The sequence below is a fragment of the Lontra canadensis genome, unplaced genomic scaffold (assembly GCF_010015895.1).
Source record: "Lontra canadensis isolate GAN:19392208 unplaced genomic scaffold, GSC_riverotter_1.0 scaffold50, whole genome shotgun sequence".
NCBI lineage: Eukaryota > Metazoa > Chordata > Mammalia > Carnivora > Mustelidae > Lontra > Lontra canadensis.
Genome location: NW_022631044.1, coordinates 7395210 through 7412043, shown reverse-complemented (window position 1 = coordinate 7412043; position 16834 = coordinate 7395210). Strand labels below are relative to the sequence as shown.

At 46.6% G+C, this 16834-nt stretch overlaps 1 long non-coding RNA gene across 1 annotated transcript; it reads left to right on the top strand.

The window, feature by feature from the left end:
• Positions 1–1159: 1159 nt before the first annotated feature.
• Positions 1160–16353, top strand: LOC116877200. The gene is made up of 3 exons (XR_004384575.1): positions 1160–1242; positions 2842–2996; positions 16324–16353. It is a non-coding gene; the product is annotated as an uncharacterized LOC116877200 (long non-coding RNA).
• Positions 16354–16834: the final 481 nt, after the last annotated feature.

Genomic DNA, 16834 nt, shown 5'->3' with positions numbered 1-16834 from the left:
AGGTTCTTTCAATAATATTTACGAGTATAAAGGAGTCCAGAAATCAAGAAGTGTGAGAACCACGGCCTTATTTCTTCCCCAAATTGTAGCGTCCTATAGGCTCCATCCCTAAAGTTTTCCAGAGTAAAGCTCCCTTTCCCCGCCGCGATTGGGCTCCACCCTGCTGATAAGCTAACCTCTCTCACCCCTTTCCAGAACAGCTGCCTCCAAGCTTCCCCACCGCCCTTCCCATCCCTCCTCCTGGTCCTCCCTTCCCGCCCTCCAGAGTGAGAAAGCATCCTTTGACTCTGCTCAGCAAACCTAGAGTGGGGACAAGGGACTCGTGCAGTTGAGGAAGTAAGGGACGGATCACAGACACTACCCTCAAGGAACTTCTGATTTCGTAGGGACGTACGGACAGGTAAAGCAGCTCCAGGAGGTAACTGTCCTTGCCTTTCGCTAGCTAACACTCTTCGGGGAGAGTGGGTATTGAGCCCGCCCTGCCGGCACTCTCCTCCCCGGTCCCCCGCCCCCACTCCGCGCCTCCCCTTTCTCTTCCGCCACCCTGGATTCCCGAGATCCCGGGCCCGAGCGCCCCCTAGTGGCCGTCCCTCGTCGGTGCAGCCTTTTTCAGAGGTGTCCGAGGCTTAACTAGAGTTAAAGACCTTCCAGTTCTGGGAACCTGTCCCTGTCAGGATCTGTCTTGGTTTTCGGCGGCCTTCTGTCTGTCCCTGTGCTCATGTTTACCCCTGGATGAGCAATTCCAGCCTGCTTCTGCCTCTGTGCCTCCCGCTTATCTTGTATTCGTTTCCCCCACCAAGCCCATTAGTAGGTGGCAGAGTCTGTCATGGTACAAATAGTATGTGCTGCGGCTTAGACCCAAGTCCAAGGAGCACGATGCCAAAGTTCCACTTCCTACTGGCATGCCCCACAGTAAATAATCTGATGGCTAAAGCAGCCCTGGACATTGGCGAACAATGGATATTCTACGTTGGGGTCAAGTTCCTTCCAAAGGGGGAAAGTGAATCCACAGCCTCTGAATCTCAAGGCTTAGGCTGGATTCCGGGCTCTCCAGGAGTGTATTTCCCGCATTCTGGGGTGGGGGTCAATACCTAAGACCTCCACCTTCCACGTTCCGGGGCTTTCTTCCAGGGATGTGGCGTCTCCGTCCCCGCCCCCACCCTCACCCCCACCCCCACCCCCGCGCTATGGCTGTGAACAGGACTCCAGGTCGTCTGCTATCAAATCTCAGAACTCCTCAAAGTAAGTATGCAACTTCGACTCTGGCTTCCTCAACACAAAAAGCAAGCCCTAAAATCGAGGAAGGAAATGCCAAAGTGTCTCTTTTTTAATTGAACCGTAGAAATTCAGAATGAAAGTATCCTCAAAGTGAGGATACTGGGAACAGGATTGGGGAGTGGAAAGGGAGTTCCAGATTCAGCAAGATATCATCAGGGACCAGCCTGAAGATTTCTCCTACCTCTGACCCAGAGTCCATTAGCAGGAACCTCACTGCCCCATCAACAAACTCGACCATCTTAACCTAGTGGTTTCCATGGTAACCATCAAAGAGTGATCCCCTTTTCTTTCCTACAGATGTTCCTCCTACCCCTCCTACCCCTCCCCTTGACAATCACTTTCAGACAGGGCCTAGAACTGGATTCTGTTCGACTCTATTTGCAAATCATCCCTCCCCCTTTTTTTTTAAGATTTTATTTATTTATTTGACAGAGAGATCACAAGCAGGCAGAGAGGCAGGCAGAGAGAGAGGAGGAAGCAGGCTCCCTGCTGAGCAGAGAGCCCGATGCAGGGCTCGATCGCAGGACTCTGAGATCATGACCTGAGCCGAAGGCAGCGGCTTAACCCACTGAGCCACCCAGGCGCCCCCTCATTTCCCCCTTTTAATTCATGTTTTAAGAAAGTACAAACCAGGAGCACCTGGAAGCATGGGAGTTCATTTTATTATTCTTTTTAAGTATGCTTAAATTTTCCTATAATGAACACAAAATTTTAAAGTAAACTAAAAAATTTTTAAAATAATGTCTATGGGGGCACCTGGGTGGCTCAGTGGGTTAAAGCCTCTGCCTTCGGCTCAGGTCATGATCTCATTGATGCTGGGATCAAGCCCAGCATCAGGCTCTCTGCTCAGCAGGGAGCCTGCTTCCCCCTCTCTCTCTGCTTCCCTCTCTACCTACTTGTGATCTCTCTCTCTGTCAAATAAATAAATAAAACCTTTGAAAAAATAAATAAATAAAATAAAATAATGTCTATGCCCATCGTGGGGCTTGAACTCACAACACTGAAATCAAGAGTTGCATGCTCCACCACCTGAGTCAACCAGGTGCCCCTGGAGTCAAAAAAAAATTTAGGCAAAAAAGAAAAAAAAACATTCAAAACCCTCTTCCCACATATCTGAAGAAAATCTGGTCTTTGTGAAGAATGATGAGAGGTTGCAAAATAAATACCATTTTCTATAAAAGGAACTAATAGATTATAAGCATCAGTCCTTATTTGGGATATGGTAAAGATGTCAGAGTCTTAAGATTTTCATTTTGAAGTACAAAAAGACTATAGATAAATCTTTAAATTATAAGAAAACATAGGTATTTGGGGGAAATTTAAAAAAATGAATGAATCACATTGTCCTTCTTCCATAACTCCCTTCCCGTCTTTTACTCAAGTTGCCCCTGTACCATTCCAAATCTTTCAGACTTCCACAATGAGAAACCCAGCAAGTGTGAGCACCTGCTGTCCCTGTCCTACAACGGGGGTTGGGTAAACTACAGTCCTTGGGCCTATTCTGGTGGGGTGCCTGTTGTCGTGTGGCCAGTCAGCTAAGAATGGTTTTTGCATTGCTAACAGGCTATAAAACAGGCAAACACTCAAAGAAGGATGTGTGACCTACACTCGATGTCCAGCCTCTGGCCACATCTGGTCCACGAAGCATCTCTGCTGTAGGCTGGCTGGAGCCCTGGTGAAAGGTGGCTTTTCTTCCATCCAGGCAGCTATGACGAAAGGTACAGCCAGGAAGTTGCCATGCCGACGGGGAATTCAGTTCTTAAAATAGTCCACTGTGCTGAGGCATTTTCGGGGTGGGTGGGTTTGGAGGGAGGGGGTTTGGGAGAGGGGTGGGGAGAGATGATAAACTAATGAGTCAGACCCAATGGGTGACAGCTGTTCTGTCATCCCTCTGGCAATGTGAGGTGGGAAGGGGACAGCTCTCTAAAATGAGGTGGCAAAGAGACATTTTCCATTCAAAGAGCAGGAGAGCTTTGTTTCTTCACACTATTTTCCTGACAGAAGGAAATTCCCCTCTCTGTGGGTCCACCCTGCGGAGAATAGATGTAGGCACGCCTCACTCACACAATGCCTGCAGGATTGGGGGACCTGTAGGACGGGGAGGGGCGGGCTCTCTCACACGGCTGCCTCATGGCTCTGTCCACAGCAGGCCCGAGTCTCCTCATTGTCACAGGTAGCATCATCATGGAACAGTAGGGAACAAAATTCACCACCCCAAAATGTGTCTCTTCGGCACATGGATTATTGTAGGCTGATTATTTTTTAAGAAACAGAAGGCTCAGGAAGAACCTTCAACCTTCCCTTCATGGCCTACAACAATTTAGATAGACAACTTCCTCCAGCAAGGGAGCTATCACCATAGGTAACCACCATAGGTCACCATAATATGGATTAGGGGTGGTTGAGTTGTTTTCCTTCCCTTTATAGTCCCAGATCCCTCTCCACTTCTCCTTAACTCTGGGTGTCCTATAATCCTCAATTGCCTGACTTCTTGTGGGCCTTATTTTCCTATGGAGCCCCTTAGTATGTACTTAAATTTGATTTTCTCCTGCTAATCTATCTCATGTCAATTTAATTCATAGCCCAGCCCCCCCCAAAAAAAAAATCCCTTGAAAGATAGAGAAAATTTTTTCTTCCACAACAGGGCCAAAATGAAAATATATCACTAAAAATGTCTTCTATCCAGGGCGCCTGGGTGGCTCAGTGGGTTAAGCCGCTGCCTTCGGCTCAGGTCATGATCTCAGGGTCCTGGGATCGAGTCCCGCATCGGGCTCTCTGCTCAGCAGGGAGCCTGCTTCCCTCTCTCTCTCTGCCTGCCTCTCTGTCTACTTGTGATCTCTCTCTGTCAAATAAATAAATAAAATCTTTAAAAAAAAAATGTCTTCTATCCTGACAATCAGCCATCGATCAACCATCAATTGATTAACCAATCAATCAACTATCATTATTTGAGCATTTCCTGTCACCATTCTGTTGTGCCCTCAATGCCTGGAAGATGAAATGAGTACTTATTTTTTATTGCGGTAAAATATATATAACATAAAACTTACCATTTTGACCATTTTTTAACTGTACAATCAGTGGCATGAAGTACATTCACACTGTTGTACAACTAGCCCCACCATCCATCTTTGGAACCTCTTTATCATCCCATATACTGAAAGTCTACACATAAGTCTCCATTCTGTAACCACCCCCAGGCCCTGTCAACCACTATTCTATGTTCCATCTATACGAACCGCCTATTCTAGGAGTCTTGTATAAATAGAATCATACGGTATTTGTTCTTTTGTGTCTGGCTTATTTCACTTAGAATATCTTTAAGGCTCATCCCTGTGGATATGCATCAGAATGTCATTCCCTTTCAAGGTCAAATAATATTCCATTGTGTGTATAGACCATGCTTTGTTTAGCCATTTGCCCATGAATGGATATTTGGGTTGTTGCCACCTTTTGGCTATTATGAATAATGCTACTATGAACATGGACGTACAAATAGTTGTTGAGTCCCTACTTTCAGTTCCTTTGGTGGCAAAGTCCATTTTCAGAAAGAGAACAAGGAGAAGATTGAGAATGCAACCTCGGGGCGCAGAAGACACGACAGCAGCATTTTCTTACCTTTTCCATCCACCATCCAAAGTCCATCTTTGAGAAAGCCAGCAAGCCCCTTGTCTCCTGTCTTCCTCCCTCATCCATCCTCTAGCACTCTGCTTGTACTGCCTATTATCATGAGGTCATTCCCACGGGCACCTCTACTCCCAGATCCATCATCAAGGACAATGGGCAGCCTTAAGGTTGATGGTTAGTTCTCATATCTTTCAGAGTTGAGCATTATTAAAATAAAACCAATGGTATCTTTTAGCATGGTTTCAATGTGTGTTTGTAGTAAAGGACTCATTTCCCACCAGGAGCAGAGAATGGAAAGACATGGTGTGTGGCATATCACTAGCAGTTTTTTGGTTGGGAATGGGCACATGCTCTCAGTTGGCTCAGGCTGAAGGGAATGAATTTTATTTCATGGATGGGCATGGTTCTATTTCTGTTTTGGTTTGTTGTTCTCTAGAAGTGTCCCACTTGAGGCCAATTGAAAGGAAGCTGGGCTATGGATGCAGCTGACATCTAGGAAAGAAGGCAGAACTGAGAGAATAGCAGAATATGGTGCTAGCACCCTGATCATGCAATGCCTGAAGCCTGAACTTCCCCAGTTACCTCTGAAGAAGCTAATAAATCACCTTGTATTTCAAGCCAATTTTGGCAGGGCTTTCTAACGTTGGGGCCAAAAACATTCTAACAGATGCAGTCTGCATGGTGTTAGGATTTTGGTTTTAACCCGAAGAAGAGTGAAATATGTTTTGAGGTTTCTGCACAGAGAACCCAGGGAGAGGGCTCAGTCAGATCTGCACTTCAAAGCATCTCTTTGGCAGCAGGGTGGAAACAGTTAGTAGGGAGTTGGAGTGGTTACAGTTAGGGGCCTTATTGTGCTAGTCAAGTCCTGGTGAAAGGTTGTAGAGGAGAGAAGAAGAGATCTGGGAGATTTTTTAAAAAATATTTTATTTATTTATTTGAGAGAGAGAGAATGAGTGTGAGAGAGAGAGAGCATGAGAGGGAGGAGGGTCAGAGGGAGAAGCAGACTCCCAGCTGATCAGCGAGCCCGATGCAGGACTCGATCCTGGGTTTCCAGGATCATGACCCAAGATGAAGGCAGTTGCCAGGCGACAGCCACCCAGGTGCCTGAGATCTGGGAGATTTTAAGGAAGTTGGGTAACTTTGGCAGAAGTCAGTAAGGTAGTAAGGCTGACAAGACTTGGTGATGGTTTGAGGGGAGGGGATGGCGGTGTCAGGGGTGACCTCTCCGTTTGTGACTTGCTCAGCTGGATGGAGGTGCGACCCCCATGATAGAATTGTTGTTGAGGAAAACAGATTGAACACTGACGGTGTCAGGTTGCTGGAGAAACTGGACTTCAGCAGGAGAAGCAAGAGCCAACATTAGCTTAGCGCTAGCCATGAACCAAGTATGCTTTACCTGTATAAACTCATGAGCATAATGGCCTCACTGCCACTTTACAGATGAGGAAATTGAGGCATGGGGAGATTTAGTAACTTCTCTCAGGCCCATACAATCATCTAGGAAATGAGATTTGAACTCAAGCAGTTTGTCCCCATGAATTTCCCAAGGAATATATGCACCAAGAAGGTTCAGATGAGAAAGAGCAGATAATACAGTTCTGTTTTCTGGGGCCTGCGACCCTACCTCCAATGCAGAGCACTCTAGGAAGGTGGATTTTAATTCCTGGCCCAGCTCCCCTTTCCTAAATCAGTTAACGCCTTGATGGCTTCTGACTAAGCAGTCTGTATCCATATCCCAGCCCCAACCCCCTTCACAGAGCCACCTCAGGAGGCTGTTTGCTTCATCCGTGCCTGGAGCTGATCTGTCCCTGCTGCCCAGGGACCACAGCTTCAGCCTGCTGCTGTCAGCAGGGAGGAAGGGTGCCAGGCAGAAGGAAGGCATGGGTGAGCCCACTCAGAGGCAGGGCCAGCCTACACTGCGGTCACCCAGAAAGGCAGAAAAGAGAGAGCCATCCTGGATGCTCCAGGTCCTTGGAAAGCACCGCCTTTCGAAGTCTGTGCCCTGGAGTCGATCCGTTCTCGGCCCCTATGGGGATGTACGTCTTCAGTGGCTTCTCTTGTTAACACACAGTGCCAGGCAATGTCCTCAACAGCAGCCTTCCGGTAACACAGAGTGGTTTCCTGAGCCCTGTCTAGGGCATCCCTCAGTGGAGAGGACTGCAGGGACCCGTCTGGCACTGAGACTACTGAACGAGGGGGAGCTGGACACAGCTCTGCACAGGACCATTTCATCGTCTTCTTCATCACCGTCATCATAGTGTTTCAATTTATTAAGTGAATATACTGAACTTACCGTTTAATATCATAACCCCAAGTGTTAGATTGGGGCTCCCTTCCCCTTGAGATCTATAAGATAGGTACACTGATAGCCCCCCAAACACATAGACACTAAATTCCCAAGTCAATGGCTATCTAAAAGACACACCCTCCATCCCATTTCTACTAAATTGGTAGAAATTGCTACTAAATTGGTAGCAAGGAAGAGGTTTTTGTTTCTCATAGACTTTTCTGCCCCATGGGCAGCACCTCCTTCTCCTCTTCCTTCTTCTTCTTCTCCTCCTCCCCCTTCTTCTTTTTCTTTTACGATATGCTTCCATTATATGTATTTTTTTTATTAGTTTCAGAGCAGAATTTAGTGATTCATCAAATGCATATAACACCCAGGGCTCATTACATCGAGTGTCCTCCTTAATGCCCATCACCCTGTTACCCCATCCCCGACATACCTCCCCTCCTGCAAACCTCAGTTTGTTTCCTAGAGTTCAGGGTCCCTTATAGTTTGCCCCCTTCTCAATTTTCATCTTGTCTTTCTCTGACTGGTTTATTTCGATTAGCATAATACCCTCTCGCTCCATCCGTGTTATTGCAAATGGCAAGATTTCATTCTCTTTTTCTTAAGATTTTATTTATTCATTTGCAAGAAAGAAAGAGAGAGAGTGAACAAGAGAGGGGAGGAGCATGAATGGAAGGGAGGGACAGATGGAGAGAGAGACTCCCTGCTGAGCGAGGAGCCCGATACAGGGGTTTATCCCAGGACCTTGGGATCATGACCTGAGCTGAAGACAGGTGCTTAACTGATTGAGCCATGAAGGAGCCCCAATATTTCATTCTTTTGGATGGCTGAGTAATGTTCCATTCTGTGTGTGTGTGTGTGTGTGTGTGTGTGTGTGTACCACATCTTCTTTATGCATTTATCTGTTGATGGACATCTGTGTTCTTTCCGTAGTTTGGCTATTGTGGACATTGCTGCTATAAGCATTGAGGTGCAGGTGCCCCTTCAAATCACTATGTCTGCATCCTTTGGATAAATCCCCAGTAGTGCAATTGCTGAGTCATAGGGTAGTTCTATTTTTAACTTTTTGAGGAAGCTCTTACTGTTTTCCAGAGTGGCTGTACCAGTTTGCATTCCCAACAACAGTGTAAAGGGGTTCCCTTTCTCTGCATCCTCACCAATCCCTGTTGTTTCCTGAGTTGTTAATTTTCCCATGGGCCCCCACTTCTAAGAGTGGTTTCATTTGTTCTGTCAAGTCATGGCTAATATAGAACTCAGTGCTGCATTGGTTTCCACAGAAGAGCCCCTCACACAGACATCCCTGGGGAGGTAGACTCTGCTCTGACCACACTGCCTTGTTCCCCCCTCTGCAGCCCTCACTGCTGGGGACCTTGTGAAACTGATCAGAGTCCCTGCTTGTTCTGAGGCAGGCCAGCCACAAGCCAGAGAAATCCAGTGTCTTCAGGGAGGACACCAGGCTTAAGAGACACTGATTCATTGATGGCTCTTCTGCATAAGAGAGACTGGAAATGATGTCATTAGCAAATAGTCCAGTTGAGCATTTCCCAGGTGCTGGGGCACACAAAGATGGTGTCATCCCTCTGCCCTGAGGGCTCACCACAGAGGAGAGGACAGCACACACTGCTAATGGCCAAGCAGTAGACAAAGGCAGGTATTGCTGAATATGCACAAAGGGATCCTAAAAGGAAGAGTCTCTTTTGGGGTGGGAAGGTGGGTTGGGAAGGCTTCACAGAGGATGTGACACTTGAGTGGGTAAAACCAGAGAGTCGTGGAAGTGCCTGGCCCCCTCTGAGAGTAGGGAGTGGTCAGCACAGGACATGTGCCAAGCGCTGGGACTGGGCGGGGTGGAGGGTCCAGGCTGTGCTGAATGTGTCATGCCTCACCCAGAGGCTGTAGGGAACGGCTGGGTATCCAGAAAGGATTTAGCTTGACTCCTTGTGTCCATTCCTCCTTTTTCCACACCAGGGAGCAGCAGGAAGTGGGGCTGGTGAACATCCTCAAGATGTTTGCTTCCTTTAATCAGCCTTCCTGCACGCCGCTGACATTCTGGCTCCCTGGAGTCTAAGAGGAAAGAAAAGAGTGGATTGAAAATGAGAAAATAGTCGTATGGAGGAGTAAAAAGCAGCTAGAAGTACAACACTCATTTGGAAATGGAATGACACATGAGATAAAAATCCTAAATAAATATCTTGCATGGTACTAATTGCATTTTAAAAGCTGCCACCAGAGAACAGATAAAACGATGTTGTATTTCATTAGTGGCTCCTTTAATTCTATGGTATTTGCCAGCAAGCCCTATTAAAGCACTCTGTAATTAAAGACCAGTTCTGGGTCCTGTAATTTAGAACATTATCAAAATATGGCAAGTGGCTGGAGGTGAAGAGATGGAAACAAACACACTTTCATGAGGTCCATACAGATCACACAGCATGTGAATTTTAAAAGCTCAGCTATTGTACCACCCATGCCAGAAGGATCTGTTTACATCACTGTTTTTCATTTGATGGGCGATCAGTTATATTTTTATGATCCTACAGGAATGTGGATGAATAAGTAAATGGGTTCTTTTTTTACGTGATTTTTTTATTGCGATATAATTCTTATAATATGAAATTACCACTTTAAAGTGTACAATTCATGGGGCACCTGGGTGACTCAGTCAGTAAGCATCTGCCTTTGGCTCAGGTCATGATTCCGGGGTCCTGGGATTGAGCCTCGAATTGGGCTCCCTGCTCAGCGGGGAGCCGCTTCTCCCTCTCCCTATACCCCTCCCTCTGACTGTGCTCTCTCTCTCTCTGTCTCTCTCTTTCAAATATACAAAATCTTAAAAAAAAATAAATAATAAATAAAGTGTAGGAGCGCCAGGGTGACTCAGTGGGTTAAAGCCTCTGCCTTCAGCTTGGGTCATGATCCCAGGATCAAGCCCCGCATCAGGATCTCTGCTCAGCAGGAAACCTGCTTCCCTTCCTCTCTCTGCCTGCCTCTCTGCCTACTTGTGATCTCTGTCTGTCAAATAAATAAATAAAACTTAACAAAAAAATAAAGCATACAGTTCAAGGGTTTTAGTGTTCAAAATGTTGTACAGACATCACCACTATCTAATTCCAAAATATTTTCACCACCCCTACAAGAAACCTAATCCCTGTTAGAAACTGCTCCCCATTTCCACCCACCCAGCCCCTGGGCAAGCATGAATCTAGTTCCCTAGAAGGAACTTCTATCAGTTCTTTGTGCATCGTTCCAGAAATACTGAATCACAGAGGTTCTCAAACTTCCCTATAGATGAGAATCAGCTAGAGGGCTTGTTAAATCAAAGAATGCTAACCCACCCCTGGAGATTCTTCTCTGATTCAGAGGTTCTGGATTTGGCATTTTTAATGAGTCCCCAGGTAATGCAGATTCTGCATTCAGGGGCCGTACTCTGAGAATGACTGTTCCAGAGTATTCATAGGAACGCTTTCCATACGTAGACCCCGTTTCTGAAGTCACTCAGTATCTGTTGCTGACAATGGAAATGTCCCTAAAACACCATTGATATGGCACAATCCCTGCCCCAGTGCCTTCTCTATGCTGCTTTCTTTGCCTAAGATACCTTCATTCCTGACCTCCACACATCCAAGGCCCAGCTCAAAGGCCATCTCCTCCACGCAGTCTTCCATGGTTCTTTCCCTATATGGAAGAAATTGTCTACTCCTTTAAACTCCCATAGGAATGTTTCTCTGTATCCTTCTAAGGGCACCTATTATTTACTAGAACAGAATGCTAAATGGGGCTCCTTCTGCTTTGTTTTTCACAATTTTTGTTGAAGAGATATTCTAAAGTGGGTTTAAGATATCTTCAAATGCAGAATATAGGTTTCAAGACCTTTGGAGTTCTCCTGAAAGGTTTCCTGGGACAAAGCAGTCCTCTAAGCCTAGAGTGGGGGAAGGTGAGATCATATGGGGGGGGGGGGTTGTCACCTCCTTCCCCTGAGCTCAGAGAGACTGGACTTCAGTGGCTGCTTGAGAGCTCGAGGTGTGCTGTCAACAGTTGGGAGCCTCTGTGGCCTGGAGCCAGACTCACGCCTGTCTGAGAGAGCAGAGGTGGCTTGGGACAAGCAAGGAGGATCAGTGTTTCTTCTGGACCAGGTAAAGTCTCCAGGGCAGCCAATGTGGCAACATCTGAAATCCTACCCAATGTGGCTAGGGTAGTAGGGGGCTGCGAGGGAGGTGAACCAGATTCCAGGCCTACAACTGTGACAGAGTCCTGGGAACTATAGGGAAGCCCCCAGTTTGGGGGGATCGCTGAGTAACACAGGTGAGCCCGAGAGTCACCTTTAGGAACCTGCCACCCAGAGGAACCCGATGTTTGCCGATGAGGGCACCACCTCGGATTTTGCTCTTTCTCCTGGCAGCCAGGGACCTCATCAGCCGGACCGTGGGAAGAGTGGGTGGGAAGAGCGAAAAGCTTCCCCCTCCTCCCACCACCCGTCTCCGGCAGCCAGGGAGATGGAAGAAAATGTAAGCCAAAGTTTGGGTTATTATATAGGACTGGACATGCCACAGACAGGAGACTGTGGTTGTGCCTGAAAGGGGCCATTTCCTGAGAGCAGCCAGTCTGTAGCCCCGCTGGGGTTTTCATCCTCCGACGGTTTACTCATGCTGGGCAGCCTTGCCTTAAAAGGCAAGGCACACATGCGCACACGGACGCGCGAGTGCACGCACACGCTCTCGCGCACGCTCACGCATACGTGCACGCGTGCGCGCCCTCTGCAATCTCTCTCCCTCGCTCCCTGTCTTACCACTATGTTGCAGCTCCTTAGTGTCCTTCACGACGCCTGTCACACGCTAGGTACGACTCGTTCTTCCGTTATTCTTGCGGTCAGTGTTTATTGGGAACCCACGCTCCATGCCGGCACCGGGAGGGAAATGAAATGGATGTGCCTCTTGTCTCTCAGAATCTTGGCTGTCTGCCGGGGGGTGTGAGAGAAGCTTCTGGAGAAGGGAAGCACTAATTCAGATCGGGGCCAAGCGGGGAATACGAATGGGGGCAGTGGGCCCGGATGTAACAACAGGGACGCGGGCGACTGTGGCAGAACAGGACACTCACCGTGACCCTCGGAAGCCAGCAGCTGCTCTGAGAATCCACACCCACCATTGCCATACAGCGCATTTGTTCCGAAGGAGTAAGAAATCTAGATTTTCGTGTGAAAGACCCCCAGCAAAACACATCTGTGGACTGGTTCAGTCCAAGGTCGCTGGCTTGGGGCCCTTGTGCTGGTGTTGGCTCTCTCGCTGCTAGTCTCATGTACAAAGAAGGCCTGCCAGTAATTAAGAGACGCGTGCTGCTTCTTCAGGAATTAATTAGGGTTTGAAGAAGTCTTATACAAAGAACTTACCTTTATTAAGATACTCCTTTGGCCCAAAGAATAAATATTTTAAAAATCCCAACCCTAAGTGCTTAATCTGCTAAAATGGGCAACAAATAGAATGAAGGCTGAAAAGAACTGGCTTCCCGTTTCAGAAGAGCCCCGGTGACCTCTGCAATCTGATTACAGAGAAGTGGACTTTCCTGCTAGGAAAGTGACAAGAAGCCCCAGAAAAAACCAAGCCCCATTTGGAGGGGAGCTAGGAGGTTGCCTTAACTGCAGTTTCATGACCTTGAAAATGACTCCATCCATTGGAGACCTAGTGACAGCTTCTGGAGCTGATTTTTTTTCTTCTGGAGCTGTCCTTTGTTCCCCACACTGACACTGCTGGGATGACAGGGCCCAGGAGCCAGGCTGTAAGTGGAGCTGGAGAAGTTCTGGGAGACAACAGAGAATATGGCAGGCAGCCCAGCAGAAACAGCTACCTGGTATGCCTTCTCTCCAAGTTCTGTATCCTGTTCTGGGGACAGACCCAGGGGTGGCCCTCTATACAAGTAGGACAGATAACTCCCTCAGGTGTCTTTCCTTCCCCCCCCCCACCCCCTGCCTCCCCTCTAGCTACCACCAACTTGTTCTCTGTATCTAAAAGTCTTTTCCCAGGGGTGCCTGGGTGGCTCAGTGAGTTAAAGCCTCTGCCTTCAGCTCGGATCATGATCCCAGGGTCCTGGGATCGAGCCCCACATCGGGCTCTCTGCTCAGCAGGGAGCCTGCTTCCTCCTCTCCCTCTCTGCCTACTTGGGATCTCTGTCTGTCAAATAAATAAGTAAAATCTTTTTAAAAAATAAATAAATAAAAGTCTTTTCCTGGAGTGCCTGGCTGGTTCAGTTGGAAGAACATGGGACTCTTGAGCTCTTGGCCATGCGTTGGAGCCCCACCCACGTTGGGTGTGGAGATATTGAAATAAATAAAATGTTTAAAAGAGTCTTTTTTTTTTTTGGTCTTCTTTTTTCTTCATGTGTTTTGTTCCTAAAATTCCACATTGTATGGTATTTGTCTTTCTCTGTCAGACATTTCAGTTAGCATTATACCGTCGAGGTGCATCCATGTTGTTGCAAATCACAAGATCTCTTTCTTTTTTTTTTTTTTTAAGATAGATTTATTTATTTACATATTTGACAGAAAGACAGAGGGAACACAAGCAGGAGGAGTGGGAGAGAGAGAACTTCCCACTGAGCGGGGAGCCTGACATGGGGCTCAATCCCAGGACCCCAGGATCACAACCTGAGCCGAAGGCGGACGCTTAATGACTGAGCCACCCAGGCGCCCCAATCACATTTCTTTTTACGCTGGAGGAGTATTCATATATATGTGTCTGTAATACTCACTTGTATGTGTATGTATCTCCAACACTTGTGTTGCTTCTATACTTGGCTATTTTAAGTAATGCTGCAGTAAACGCAGGGGTACATAGATCTTTTCTGAATTAGTGTTTTTGTTTTATCTGGATAAATACCCAGTACTAGAATTACTGGTTCATTTGGTAACTCTATTTTTAATTTTTTGAGGAACCTGCATACTGTTTTCCACAGTGGAAATTCACCAATTCACATCCTCACCAACAGAGCACAAGGGCTCCATTCTCTCCACATCATCACCAAAAGGTTTATTTTTACCATTAGTAGTGTTCCTCTACCTTTATTAGCAGGAAATCATCTGCCTCTTGAGAAGTACCCTTAAACTTTATAAGAATCCTACATTCTCTGCAAAGAGGCCAGTAGTGTGTTATCAGCACTGTTGTTTCAGCTGCTGCCACAAGGTGTCGCTGTTGAAATACTGGTTTTGCACAGGGCCAGCACACACTGCCCATACTTTGGTGATGCCCTTGCGGGTACAGGTCCTTGCTAGCCCACAATAGTGCCACATGCCATGACTGAAGGTAGCAATGCTTTTAATTAATATGCATATGTATTCGCAAACCCTGACACTATGCCAAGATGGCTGCTTCTGGATTGCCTATATGCAACTTGTATGGAGGTCACCATCCCAGATTCCCCATAACCTCCTGAAAACTTCCCCTTTGTGGCCCTGCGTGTCCTTTCCTGGTATCAGACTGGGTCAATGACATCCCGGCAATTTTTTGCATGTTTAAATCTCAGAAGGTAGGCTTAAGGGGACTTAATTCCTTTTCTCTTTTAAATTTCTGAAATGGTTCTGCAAATGTATCCCTCCTTCAGAACTCAGCATATCAAGGGATCTTAGTGGGAGATAACCTTGCTAAGCTAAGCAAAAAGTCCTCTTGCACCTTTTAATTGTCAAAGATAAAGATCTTGTACCTAGACCATGCATGGGAAGGGGAGGTCAAGGGGACCAGGCCAGACTACAAGAGGTACAATTGTCCGGATATGCTGAGCCAACAAACAGATTCAAAAGCAGGCTGAGATAGATGGAAAGGAATGAGATGAGGGTATCAGTGGTGTCAATGGTAAAAAGGCAATGAAGTTGGCAGCCAAGAGTGGGTGGGTGGAGGGCTGAGAAGACCAGATGGGACACAGAGAGGGTACCCCTTTCAAATTCTGATCTAACCTCCCAATTCCTGAACTTCCAATTCTTCAGGTATGTGGGTGATTGGGGGGTGCTTTCCCAGAATGGGGTAGCTCTTTAAAGGAGTCGTATAGTAGGACAAAAGAGTAAGAAGAAAGTCTTATATACAGTGATTCCTTTCTGCTTACGTCTGTTCATACTTACAGTGTTTACAAGGTAACACATGCTTGGAGAGCCAGATAAAATTTGTGAAATCTGTGAAAACAGAACATTTGATATCAATGCAAAACACATGTTAAGATTAATCTGGACTGTGATTTATGGCAAGCGACTTACCCTCTGTTCCTAATTTATAAAGTGGGAATAATAATGCTACATTTAGTTTCAGTAAGGTTGGTTGAAAGTAGCAGAAAACCCTATCCAAACTGGCTTTGACAGTAAAAGGGAATTTATAGGCTTATGTAATTAACAACAACAAAAAATCTAGTCGTAGGGCTCAGGTGTGGTTGATCAAGGCTGTGGCTGTTTTTCTGAGATTTCCTTTGGCTTTGATCATGGTGGCAAATTATGTAGGAATTCAGAGTCACTTTTGTACACTATGCCTTCCAGGGAAGAATGTTTGTACCCCATAGTTTCTGGCAAAAGTTCTAAGACTGACTCCAGCTGGGTTGGGTTGGTGATGGTCGGGGTGATCATCACTGTGGCCAGGACAGATGGGCATAGGGCAGCCTGGATTAGGTAAGGGACAGGCTTCCCTGGAATCTGCTGGACTTCTCTGAATCAGAGGCCGAGGGGAAAAATACAAGCACGGAGAGGATGCTGGAGGAATCCTCTGTGTCCATATGCATTGCTTTGGTCCAGCTCCCTTCCCTCTAGCAGTTATGGCTTTCTGGGGTCCTGATAGGAGCTTTAAGAGGCAAAGACAGAGCCAGTTCATTGTAACTAGGGAAATTTGAACACACTCATTAAGGAAAAGGACATTTATAAGTGGTGGCAATGCCATGTCCATACTCATCTCCAAGAAGTGTGTAGTCCCCTGGATTGATGTCAGTTATGAAATCCTTTCTCCCGGGCTGTAGTGTATGATTATTTGTGGGTCCCAAGCACTTTCGTCTTTGTGATCCCCTTCATCCACAAAAACATGCTAAAAATTTTATTTTATTACTGAGTTGGTATAAAGATGACCATTATATATCTATATCTTTAAAAGATTTTACTTATCTATTTATTTATTTAGGAAAGAGAATGAGAGCATGAGCAATGGGGAGGAGCAGAGGGAGAGAGACAAGCAGACTCTTCACTGAGCACGGAGCCCGATGTGGGGCTCGATCCCATGACCCTGAGATCACGATCTGAGCTGAAATCAAGAGTCGGACCCTCAACCCACTGAGCCACCCAGGCACCCTAAAGGTGACTATCTTAATATTATATGCTAAAACTGTAAGGGCCTACTTAGCCAGAGCGAGCCATTTTGTTGTTTATGCAGTAAACTTAGATTGAACCTGCCCCTTCCCCCCAAGAGGAAAGCACTTAGAAACAGAACTGGTGAAATACGGCCAAATAGCCCCAATAACGGAGCACAGATACCAGGACATGTCAGGCTGGGCAAAAATAATGGAGCCCAGATACAAGGATGTGTCCGGCCAGATGGAGACGTCCAATCAGTGAAAGCGCATGTATTACCTCCCTACCCAACAAGGACGAGTTTGGCCAGGTGGAGACGTCCAATCAAGTAAAAGCGCACGTAT